Source organism: Hordeum vulgare, unplaced genomic scaffold (genome assembly GCF_904849725.1).
Source record: "Hordeum vulgare subsp. vulgare unplaced genomic scaffold, MorexV3_pseudomolecules_assembly, whole genome shotgun sequence".
Lineage (NCBI taxonomy): Eukaryota > Viridiplantae > Streptophyta > Magnoliopsida > Poales > Poaceae > Hordeum > Hordeum vulgare.
Window position 1 is genome coordinate 1 of NW_025422713.1, and position 13,536 is coordinate 13,536.

Genomic DNA, 13,536 nt, shown 5'->3' on the forward strand with positions numbered 1-13,536 from the left:
CCTAAAACCCCTAACCCCTAACCCCTAAACCTAAACCCTAACCCCTAAACCCTAAACCTAAACCCTAACCCAAAACCCTAAACCTTAAAAACCCTAAAACCCAAAATCCTAATGTTTGGCCTCCACCGAGAACCTAAAATAAATGCCAACAAAAAGATTATCTCCTATGAACACAACAAAGGCGCGTGGATTGGTAAAACTACATGTGTGCTTGTGTAAAAATGCAAATGCACACGAGCAATTACGGAATACGCAGGCCACTTCTTTACACGCGCTACCAAATTACATGGCAGAGGAGAGGAGGTAAAGGAAAATACCATGGTGAGCGTTGAAAATATGCATCACCAAAAATCACTAATTATCGTAAGTTATGTGTTGTCCCTCACCAGACTAATCGCTAACTATGTCGTGGCGTTCTTTATCTATGTGAAAACACGAAGAGAAGATATAGGACATACCACAGCCGAAAACCAACATGGCGTGCACAACAAGAGGAGAGCGCTAGTCCAAAATCTTCGATCATCGCAACAGCATATTACTTCAACCACATCAAACAAAATCGCGTTGAACAAGGTTAAGCAGCGTGCAAAATAACAAAAATATCTTTGTAACTAAATGATAAAATAGATTTTTGGAGTTCCTGCGTGAACTCATAATTGAAATTGCTAATTCACAAAATTCGGATGAAAGAAATAAATTATAAACAAATGTGCAAAAAGGGATGGACATCCTGTATTACGCTTATGATTTCCAGCTTACATGAGACAAAACCCACAAAGATACGTAAAAACAAACAAGTTAAAGTGAGGCAGAACTAATATTAATTATAGTCTAACCCCAAACAGGTAAAACAAACAGGTAACAAAAAATAAAAATTATAATTAGATGCGAGGCAGTAGCTTGAACCATATAACCCAATAGAGTTTCATCTTGTTTCGAAATTTTGTACTCTCTTGATTTTAGGGTACGAACATATACTTTAACTAAAACACTCAAATTCTAGATTGTACTATAGGCAGCAATCAAATATGTTAAGCCAACTTGCTATAAATAAATCTTTGCATAAGTCAAATGGGAGCTCTCGCACATAATATGTAGTAGCTACAATAGGACCTCTACAGCAAATATCACAACTACAAAAAAACTACTATTTTAGACTCCAAATAGTGCATGGACAGCAAAGATTTATCTTATGATTCACCAAATGATACTTCGTAATTAATCTGGCATTCTAATAACACGGGCACAAAGACGAATGTAGTATTAAACGGGTCAAGTGCAACAAATAAATCTTTTGCCTTCACCCAGAACCTTAAATTAATGCCAACAAAAGACAGTATCCTATGCACACAACAAATGCACGTGGATTTGTAAAACCGCAGGTGTGCTTCTGTAAAACTACAAATGCACACTAGCAATTACAGAATAAGCAGGCCACCGCCATATTTATCCAAAGTTCTGCAAAAAAACTTAGGAGAGGGAGATAGAGAGAGTGCAGCCAAAAGTGTATAAAATACACATGCAGCCCTAGTTCTGCAAAATCAAGAACTTTGTGATATTTCAAATTGCTATCGTAATTATTACATATTAAACCTATTACAACAAAGTCTCCTATTAGATGCGGAAAAGCGAGAATCATGGATTGCATTTTTCTTTTATTTCATTCCAGACTATGTAACTGATGTACGGTTCGACTACGGAGTCAGCAGTCAGGACCTAGTATTTTATTTTTTATATGGAGTCAGCGCCTACAATGGAGTTGTGGAGCATGCACGAGATTGTTGGGCGCTGGACTGAGTATATCAGGCAATACGGATACAGGGATACGGTAATTTTTAAAAACAACAATACGCGCGATACGGCAAGTATAGATAAATAATTAATAAAATGACATATTATACATCATATGCTAGTATTTAAATTTGAAAGATACATAACACTTGAGCATGAAAAGCTAAAAACAGTAAAGACGTTGGCATGTAACTTTCTTACCCAATGATACATGACTGATGCTTCCCATCCTCTCAACTGAAGATTGGCCTGCAGGTGTCAATGTCAGTACTTCACTTTCAAGCACTAGCCGCAACATCAGCAGGTCAGCAACAAATCAGAGTTGATACAGCAGAGGCCAGCACCCAGTGCCCAGCAGCAGCTAGCAAGTACGCAGTCCAAACACGAACGCACGCCCGCCCACAACAAGCACGAATGCCGCAGCAAGCACACAAAACAGCCAGCACGCACGCACAGAATCAGCACGCAGCAAGCCAGCAAGAGCCGGAGGACCAGACACCACCGGAAAGATAGCAGAGATTGGGAAGTGGGACCGTCAACAGGCGGCGGCGGCGGCGGACACTCCCAGCGACAGCGAGGCGAGTTCAGATGGCCGCGACAGAATCCACGCAGCGGCGGCGGTGGTAGCAACGGCGCGGAGCACTCGTTTTGTCGACCTGAATCCTCGATCCAATCTAGGCTCCGTGGCGACAGAGGGAGTGGTGGGGGACTGAGGGTTCCTGCGGAGCGGAGGGGAGAAAAGGAAACCGAAAATCAGTGGGAAGAAAAACACGGGGTGAAGCGGGATGGAGGCGAATCGGGCCTCACCTCGCCATGAAGAAGAAGGTGATCTGGTTGGGGATCCGCCCGCGAGAACAAACGGGGATGTTGCTTGCACGGTGAAGGAGCACGATATTGAGGAGGAGCACTTTGAAATAGTTTACCGGCGAGATGATGGTCAGGTCGCCGACGGACGGATGTTCTCCTGCTCCCTCCTCTCCCCCTCTCGTCCTGGGAGGGCGAGGACGCTCCCTCCTCTGCTCCTCTCGTCGCCGAGGGCGCGTTGGTCCTGGTGGTGGCAGTTCACGGTCCGCATCTGGAAAATGGGGAAGCGGTTCTGGGTGAGGGGAATTGCAGGGGAGGCCGGCGGTCGATGTGTGATGTACGTGCTGTACATCTAGATCGGGAGTGGGAGTGGGAGTGGGGAGGTCGCCTGTGGATCGGTGTCCAAATGTTTGGTTCGAACCTGGAGGAAGAGGAAGGGGCTGGCGACGAAGCTGCTGGGGTGCCCGGCCTCCGCCACGTCCGCGCAGGTCACCGCCGGGTTCGCGACCGGCCACGCCGCGCCTGCGCCCGCGTCCGCCGAGGCTCCCCACTGCACGCACGCGAGCCACGGAAAGCCAGCCGGGTTAATTTAACGCCACGAACGGCGGCGACGCGCCGTCTGGGGAAGGGGTGGAACCGGAGAAGCCGTTGGGTTACGTGTTCCGTGGGCTTGAGGACGAACGGGAAGTCTTCGAGGAAGACGCCGGCGGACCAGGAGCCCTCGGGGCCCGGGCGGCAGCGGCGGGCGGCGGGCGGGCTGGGGAAGCGGGGGGCGAGGGCGCGGGAGAAGGCCGCGGCGACGAGCACCAGGAGGAAGACCTCTCGTCCTGGGAGGCCGAGGACGCTCCATCCATCAGGGGGGAGTCCATGGCTGGGCCCGACCCTGACAGAGAAGGGTGGAGGGGAGGGGAGGGGAGGGGGGATCTGGGGCCATGGCGAAGCGGGTGGGAGGAGAGGGAGAGGAGTGGTCGCGTCGCATCGCGTCCAGAGCGCCGGTTGGGACTTTTTTTTTAGAGAGAGAACACGATGGTTGGGACTTGGAGCGCCAGTTGGAGGAACGAGAGGGCATAGGGCGATACTCTGCGCCTGCCGGTCAAAAGATTCGGCCTGCTAATCTTTACTAGTAATGGTGCATGTATAAATGCACGTATCATCACATGCATTAAATTTATTTAAAAAAAATCCTTATTTTATTTTTAAAAGAGTAATAATTTGTATGAGTTATTCATGCACATCAGCTTATATAAATTTATTAAAAAAATGTATCAAGTTTATTAATAATAGACTGAATGAATTCATCAGCTTCAGCGCCGTTGAACGACAGTCCAACAACTATTCCCATAATTATTCCACAAAAATAAAACCTCAAAATGCAAAATATATTTTATAGTCAAGAAAAGTTTCATGAATTATATTTAATGCAAATATACAAATAAGTCAATTCTTGGGCATGCTTCACCCATTCTCGTATACAATCTTTTTTGTTTGTGTATTAACAGTCTAACTTAGGACTCTTGTTCAACACTTCAAGTAATGTAAATATAGATCAATGCGTGTGAGTTGCTATGTTCACAGCACTCATCGAAGATAACAATGACACATAGCTAAACTATTAATAACATTTGCTTTATTTATAAAGTCGGGTGTATGTCTTTTTTCAAAACTATAAATAACATATGCACCTGCCTTCAGATATATAAGATTTACACTCGCGCAATTGTAACCATTGTGCTAGAGTAACTTTGGAATAAAATATGTATTAGAATAGTAGTCTTGTATTGGTTAACTGCATTAGGTGCAGCCAAAGGCAGTAATCTCCATCGCCCAAAAAAACATGTACTCAAGATTGCAAACGTTGAAATTTGTTGCATTATTTTGCCCTCCAACAATAGAGCTTGGTCATTTGTACTTCATGGGTACCTGCAATTTTAGTACCAATGACTAATTGATATAATTGAGTCATTTCGACAAGCACTTCTCCAAGCACAATAAGAAATATACAAGGTGACAATTCTTCAGGCATTTGCACAACCACAGGAGAATAACATAATAACCATCGTTGTTTCCTGTGTTCAATTGATAGGGGCGCATGATATAGATACATAATTCCATCAGAAACCAACATTTATTGAGAGAGTACTCCTCTCGAAAATGTGCCAAGTCCAGCACCCATCTTTAAAAAATGATCAAGATGATATGCTTCAGAAATTTTGGGAAATGAAGCTCCTCAGAACTATGATGTTGATTCTCCGTATTTGATATGTCCACTAATTACTGGATGAAATATTTTGTCTCATGGTTACGTGGATACAGACCAGGCTCAATGAAACAGCCGATTGATGGACATGACAAACTATTCAATTAGATCCTGCATTTTAGTTATATAAAAAAGATAGTCACTTCTCTATTTCACATAACAGTTCACAATCTAAGTAGAATGGTATACAAGATAAGATATGATCAACTGCTCGAACAGTTATCATCCATGGCGCCTAGATTTCACAATTCATCAGAAACAATTACTTCCTCTAAGTCATAGTAGCCTACATGGAAGAAATAGTTTAGTACTCCCTTTGTAAAGAAATATATGAGCGTCTGGATCACTGAAGTAGTGATCTAATTGCTCTTATATTTCTTTATCGAGGGAGTACATTTATTTTCCGCACCCTAAGACCCGCAAAAACAATTCACCCTACACACAAATGATAGAATCAAGTACTATTCAGCCAATAAACTTTTCAAGGTCAGGAACCCAATATTAATCACATACCACAGGCCGGGGCTTTACAACTCGAATACTATGGAAATGATGGTAGGAAAATCAGGAGGCACCTGCTCGCTGTGGCCCTGTGGAAAGTAGACGACAAGGCTGCCCACCGGCGGCATCGCCACCAGAGGCCCGGAACAGGCATGCCATAGCTCCGAGTTGATGGCCTTCTTCTCCCCTGCTTTGCAAAATCGCGGCCAGTGGTTACTCACAGTGCATCCATCAAACGTTGTAGCACATGTAGTACATGCTTATCTTGTAAGCATTCATAGGAAGGTCATGCACAACAGTACTCCAAATCTTGTGCAGGATACAACAGAAATCAGTTGCAACCAACCGCCACAGCTGAATCTGGGTGCACGGTATACAGCAATAGCAATGGCCATGAATGAATGAATGAACGAACTTGGCAACTTGCGACTAAACAAACCATTCTGCCGGTGGTTGCCAAAGATAATCCACACGCGATGATGCCCCGGAACGGTCCGCTGCCATGGCTCCTCGCATCACTGATCCTCGGCGCTCCGGGCTCCTCTCGCCGCTGACTGCAACCGTTGACCCTTGGCAACGCCATGGCCGACGGGCTCGCCTTCCGACTCCGGTCGGGCGTCCTCGCGCCGCTGGAAGACCATCTCGCAGCGATTCTCATCACGTCGCTGCAATGTTTCGCGCAGGTCAGGAGGCTCCTCCCCCCGCTTCTGCGCCGGCACAGGATGGCGCTGCTCACGGCCCCCGCGGTGTTCGCCGCGCTCCTGCTCTTCTGGGCCGTGCTCGGCGGCACCGATGCCGACTACGTGCTCTACAAGGACGCCACCAAGCCCGTGGAGGACCGCGTCGCCGACCTCCTGAGGAGGATGACGCTGGCGGAGAAGATCGGGCAGATGACCCAGATCGAGCGGCTCGTCGCCACGCCGGACGTGCTCCGGGACAACTTTATCGGCAGCCTGCTCAGTGGCAGCGGCAGCGTGCCGCGCAAGGGGGCCACGGCCAAGGAGTGGCAGGACATGGTGGACGGCTTCCAGAAGGCCTGCATGTCCACGCGGCTCGGCATCCCCATGATCTATGGCATCGACGCCGTGCACGGCCAGAACAACGTCTACGAAGCCACCATCTTCCCCCACAACGTCGGCCTCGGCACCACCCGGGACACGTACCTCGTGAAGAGGATCGGCGAGGCCACCGCGCTCGAAGTCAGAGCCACCGGCATCCAGTACGCCTTCGCGCCGTGCATCGCGGTAAGTCTTACTTTCTCTCTTGGACAACAATGTCGGTAGCATTTCGAATTTTGGATCTCGGCAGTGCTGTGCTGAAATCAATTGCTGTTCTTGAACAGGTGTGCAGAGATCCGAGGTGGGGGCGGTGCTATGAGAGCTACAGCGAGGATCGCCGGATCGTGCAGTCCATGACGGAGCTCATCCCCGGCCTGCAGGGCGATGTCCCCAAGGACTTCACCAGCGGCATGCCCTTCGTCGCCAGAAAGTAAGATCCAGTTCATGAAGCATGTGAATATGTGATTGATGAGCTCACATTTGGTGTAGAACTCACATGTGATTGATGAGAGTACAAATTCGTATTGAAAAATGTAGGAACGAGGTGGCTGCTTGCGCCATGCACTTTGTGGGCGACGGCGGCACGGTGGACGGCATCAACAAGAACAACACCATCATCAACCGTGAGGGCCTGATGAACATCCACATGCCGGCGTACAAGAACGCCATGGACAAGGGCGTCTCCACCGTCATGATCTCCTACTCCAGCTGGAACGGGGTCAAGATGCACGCCAATCAAGACCTCGTCACCGGATACCTCAAGGACACGCTCCAATTCAAGGTGAAAAAGAATTCAAATCAAATTCAACTTCAGCTGCTCTTCACTGCTTGGATTCTTCAGATGTTCAGATGCTCATGACCTTTGTGGCATCTTCTTAACTTGCAGGGCTTCGTGATCTCAGACTGGGAGGGCATTGACAGGATCACCACCCCTGCCGGATTCTTACTCGGTCAAGGCTTCCATTCTTGCCGGCCTTGACATGCTAAGCAAACAAAACTAACTTTCCCTGTGATTGCAACAATGTTGCTTGATGAATTGATGCCGATCATGATGTTGATGTTCGTTATTCTTGTGATGGCGCAGATCATGGTGCCGAACAACTACCAGCAGTTCATCAGCATCCTGACTGGCCATGTCAACGGCGGCGTCATCCCCATGAGCAGGATCGACGATGCCGTGACCCGGATCCTGCGGGTCAAGTTCAGCATGGGTCTCTTCGAGAACCCCTACGCTGACCCTGCCATGGCCGAGCAGCTAGAAAATCAGGTACTGAACAAGCTCTGATTCTGAATTTGGTTGGCATGGTGATTCTGAACTCTGAAAGTCTGACCTTCCTACTCGATCTGGAATGCAGGACCACAGGGATTTGACGAGGGAGGCGGCGAGGAAGTCGCTGGTGCTGCTGAAGAACGGTAAGACTTCGACCGACGCGCCGCTTCTGCCGCTGCCCAAGAAGGCGGCCAAGATCCTGGTCGCCGGGAGCCACGTCGACAACCTGGGCTACCAGTGCGGCGGCTGGACCATCGAGTGGCAGGGAGACACGGGCCGCACCACCGTGGGCACCACCATCCTTGAGGCGGTGAAGGCGGCCGTGGACCCGTCGACGGTCGTGGTGTCGGGCCGTTAGGGCGGAGGTTGGCGGCGTCGTGCGCGGCCGCCGTCAGGGCGGAGGTTGGCAGCCGCCGTCAGGGGCGGAGGTTGGGGGCGTCTGGCCGAAGGTTGGCGGCGGCGGAGGGTGCGGGCGGGCCGAGCGAGGCAGGAGGAGACGGGGCGACGCAGGACAACGTGGGGGTGGCAATTAGTGCTAACGAAAACTGTCAGTTTCGTTAACGACGTTTGTAGACCCTTGATGAGGTAATTAAACGGTTTAGATTAAGAGTTAGACCTCTAGTGTTTTTATTAGTAGAGATACAATATTTTTTTTCTTGATGCAACAAATTTTAAAGCTATGCAACAATTTTCGTCAACGGTTATATAAAAAAATTGTAGCAAAAAAAAATCTACATGATCGTAGCAAAAAAAAAAAATGATGTGTGCCGGTTGTAGCAAATATTTACGTGACATGTATGCAACTTTTTTAATAAACGGTTGCAGCAAAAAGTGATGCCGGTTGTAGCAAAAAATAACACGGTTGTAGCAAAAGTCAAAACGCCAGTTATAGCAAAAATCCAACAAACTTGAGTTGCAACCAAACATATATGCAGCTTTTTTACAACTACAAGAAAATCTGCTTGTAGAGATGTGCAATCTAAGAGCCAGAGACGTGTTATTTCATCCCTAGACAACCATAGAGTCGACTTAGTAAAGCGTCTTTGGAGCGTTTACTCACGGACCGTCTCAAAAGATGTAGACACGTTGTCTAAGCGTGTCTACATGGCATGAGACGCTATATTGAGACGGCCAAAATCGTCTCTATGAATGTAGAGGCGTTACATTTGATGCACTCAATCACGTCTCTATGCAACACACGTTGTGTATAAACGTCATATTCGTCTCTAATTATACATAAGATTCTTTTAACCATGGAATATTTTATTTTAAACATTATTTGATTTATTCGAATGTGCAATTCATGATTTCAAATTCAGTTATTTCATCACACCACATATGCATGTGCAAAATGACCAACAGATATCATTATATAATGTCATCGGCCCATATCAACAATTACATTCATAAGCAACAAATATCATTATATAAAGGCATGCGCCAATATAACTGCTTTCACCAGAATCCCATCTACACAATTAGCAACCTTGCTACAAACATACAGTGGATAAATTAGCAGGAACAAACACCTTAAGTTCAAAACTAATCAAATCAGCCATTCATATGAAAGATAAAAATAAGTACAAAACACCCTACAAAATATAACAACATTTTCCTATGAAGCTAAAATCTATACATAATTCTAAATATTTGTTCATTAAAGACTAATTCTTCGGTAGTTGATCCTGGCTCCTTCTATGCACTCCTTTTCTAAATCTTGAGTTGCCCTAAAAAGGAAAGACAATAGAGAAAAATTTAGATGTCACTCAACCATCCATTTGGAAGACAACTTCCATCAGTCTCCACAATTTGTTTCCCCCGCACAACTCCAATAACGTTTTTCCTCGGAATTTTCGTATAACTTGTAACACCTCTCCAGTCGCCCTTGCATGGAAGAGTATCACGATATCTTATAACTTGACCATATACATCACATTACATATATGTTTGAAAAAAATGTTTGAGCGTACAAATTATTTTAATTTGGCTAGTCGATTTAGGAGACTTTTTTGGTAATAAATCATCAATCTCTGAAGGGCCTTGCAAATTTTGTTCATCTGATTGTACACTTTCAGTTGTCTGCACTGAGATGTTCAAGCTTGGGAGCTACAAAGTTACCCTCGACATAATATTTTTTTCAAAAAAATATTAAAATCATATGTTAATCAACAAGCCAATGACCCGCAACATGTGCATAGAAATGTATTTCAAGGTCATGCATCACATTGCATCATCTAAACAACTGAGCAATGCACGATCCAATAGGAACATAACAGAGATTATAAGAAAACCGCATACATATTAAAAGGATTTGGCACAAATAGACCACCTTTTATGAAGAGAGCTATATTTACTAATGGGGGCAACGTGGTTGCTTTTCCAGCTCTGAATCACCTTGTCCTAGCAGTTCTGCCCCGTACATGAGTTGGCCTGCATATTAATTACTATTGGAAGAAACAAAAATGAATTGCTATAAGCAATGTTCTGTTCTTTAACTGTGATTATTACATCAGAGATAAGAAAAAGGTACCATGCATTATATTAGTTGACGAGAACAAAATTGTGGTGATAGAGGCAATATTGAAATTAACACATTATGAATTATATATGATTACCTATTAAATCTAAGTCATGGTTCCTATACAAAAGTTTATGTTTACTACAAATTAACAGGGCATAGTTTTTTACACCACAGTGAAAAACGCATGTCTTGGTTACTCAGATTTTTGTATTTGTAAAAAAGTAGAACATATGATTTATTCGTGTAGTCTATATATAGCACATAGCTATTGACACCTTGCATTTGCCGGCCAAATATATGCTAATCTATCAAGTTATGTTTGATTTGTAAACGAATATCTTAGGTATAGCTGAAAAGGAAGATCTTTTATTTGGTTCACAAAATCACAGCGATAGTTAAGAATTACTACTCACTAGTAGGTAGCTCTGTGTCACTTTGGTGTGATTTGGTTTTGGACCCAAGGGTGCGATATCTAAAGCAATGGATGGAAATTAGGTTGACACATCAGTACCTCAAGACACTGGTCACATATTTCCAAGACCCGTGGAGGCTATATACAATAACACAAACCCGTCGATTCATCAGTAACAGATGTACATATCTGAAGAGAAAGAAGAGATCTGGTTCGGATTGCTATTTACAGTTTAGAGGTGCCGTCTAAATACAAAGATATAGTAGGATCTATCACACTACCCAGTTTGCTTAATGAAATCAATTTTTAGTCATTTGGTTATGAGAACCCGTGTATCATGGTAGCTGCAGTTGCAGTCGGTACAACCGAAGTTCCTTGGCATGCAAAGTGGCATAGCACTATCATGTTTTATGCTCCCGGTAAATGGAATGTGAGTTTATTTTAGCCCGTCTATCTGACATGGATTGTAACACTTTTTAGTTTCACTATATAAAATTTGATTGGACCAAACATTGGCTAACATACTTTTGAGGAAATGTGTCAGAATTGATATCTATCCAACCAAACAATTCAACAAACACTCAGAGTGTATTTTTGTATATGAAGGAAGTAAGGTGACGGAACTAGAAGAGATGGAGACTTAAGATGTATATATAAACGAAGGAGGCCACTTTGATTGATTTAATGTTAATGGTAAAACTGTAGGGAATATGAGATAAGGGATCACCTGCTTGACGTGGCGGAAGCTGAAGCTGGTGGCTGGAGGCGGGCGCTGCTTTCTGGTCAGTTTAGTGACGGAACTCGCAGCGGTGCTTCGGGTGAGAGATGAGGCCGGCATGGATGCATATTGGTGACGGTGAGGACGACGTCGGGGGGTGCACGACTTCGTTTTGGTGCGGACGACGGACGCCGTCGAGGTTCCAACTACCAACGTTGCGTATGGAGGACAACGGGAATCAGCGGCGGGCGGAAGTGGCAGCAGAGGGCGGCGCCTCAGGGAGCGGCCGTCGCCGTGTGGGTGGGAGATCAGGCGGGGCAGGGTGTTGCCTGAGGTCGCTGCAGATTGGATCGGAAGGTTGAAAAACAGAGAGGTGGGGAGATGGCGTCATGAAAAAAATGGAATTGTATAGACTTAGAAAAAATCAGAGAGACGCAGGAAGTTTAGGCGGTAAGGAAAATATATTGAGAGTGCCAAATCTGATTACAACAAAATAATTCCGTTGGCACCAATCAAACACATATGGATAAATATTAGTCCCTCCATCTGGAATTACTTGTTGCATAAATGTATAAAAATGGATGTATCTAGAACTAAAATACATCTAGAAACATCCATTCCTATGATAAGTATTTTCGGACGAAGAGAGTACTATATTTATTTCTATAAAAAGGATAAATATTATTCTAGGGCTGTTGTTTTGTTGAATAAAATTACATTCACATCCAATGTAATATCCACGTAATTTAATAAAAAAATGTAAACCCCGTGCAGCCGTATATCAAAGGGGCGGAGTGCAACTCGGAAAAATAAGAGTTGTGCCCTCGACATGTGAGCGCGATGCATAAGTAACAATGAAAAGAAAAACTAATAGGCAAAAAGGCAACACGAATGTATTTCATCGAGTCATTGACAACATCGGATATGACATGTATAGATGGAAATGCTCTACCAACAACGTGTCATATTTAATCTCTAACCCTTGCTTTCGCTTATCTACGAGCAAGAACGAAACCCCCTTTCCTTTTCCCCACGGGAATTGCGTACATTCAGTGATAATTAAGATTTTTTGTTTTTTACAGGAGAATGTTACAGGGATGATACATATTATAGAAGGTATTATTATGATTACAATCAAATAACAAAATGCCTTTCGATTCATTATTTGGCGCAGTTATTTGTGTCATGTATTTGAATTTTAGCACAACTAATTTTAGTAGTTATTTGATTTTTATAAATATGATTATTTTCGAAATTCTCACAAGGCTAAGATAAGAATAGAGTCGTGTACTAAAGCATCTCAAACATCGTCTCTAAGTTAATTAAATTTGCATTTTTATTTTCTAAATAGCTAAATAGAAGAAAAGTTTGTGACGTTATGTAAGTGTCTTAAAAAGCATCTTTAGCCCACTAGTGTTCATAGACATAGAGACGAATCTAGATAGCGTCTTAGAAAAAGCGACCATATGTAACGTTTTTGTTGTACTATATGGAACAAATGTAGTAAATAAAAAACGCTTGTAGCAAATATGAACGCTGGTTGCAACAAATTTAGACGAGAAAAAAAGCTGCATGGAAAACATTTGTATCAAAATAACATATGGTTGCAGCGAATTTGACGAAAAAATGTTGCATGCACCTACCTACTTTCTAAATTTTTAAGAACATCTCCAATACGAGCGACTTTATGAAAAATCACTTTTTTTTCAGCGGTACCGTTTTCGAGCTCGAGTGAATGTGCAAAAAATACACGTGTCTTATACTTGAAGGAGAGGGGAAGCTCACATCACGCCCAGGCGGCGAGATGGGTCAGAAATCTTTAACTAAATTTTGTACTCTATCGTTACCAGCATTATACTAGCAACAATCAAATATTTTAAGCCAATCTTGGTCTATTAAATGTTTGCAAAAGTCAAATGGCATCTCTCACTTAAAGCACATAATATTTAGCTACAATACGACCGCTACAACAATATCACAACTACAAAAAAACTACTATTTTAGACTGCAAATACTGCATGGACACTAAAAGATTTATTTTATGTTTTACCAAAGTTAGTTTGTGCGTGCCATGAAAGAGGTTGTTATCGAGGAGTTTTGGGGCTAGCTCTGTTTTCCACTCCAATATGGTAGGTTTAGGGCGAATTCTCCACAAAAAGACGTAGTTGGGTACCTAATTTGAAAAAACTTTATGAACGACATTT

The 13,536-nt window shown here is 44.1% G+C and overlaps 1 pseudogene; it reads left to right on the plus strand.

Annotated features, from left to right (window-relative positions):
* Positions 1 to 5,934: 5,934 nt before the first annotated feature.
* On the plus strand, positions 5,935 to 8,649 carry LOC123423098 (annotated as a pseudogene).
* Positions 8,650 to 13,536: the final 4,887 nt, after the last annotated feature.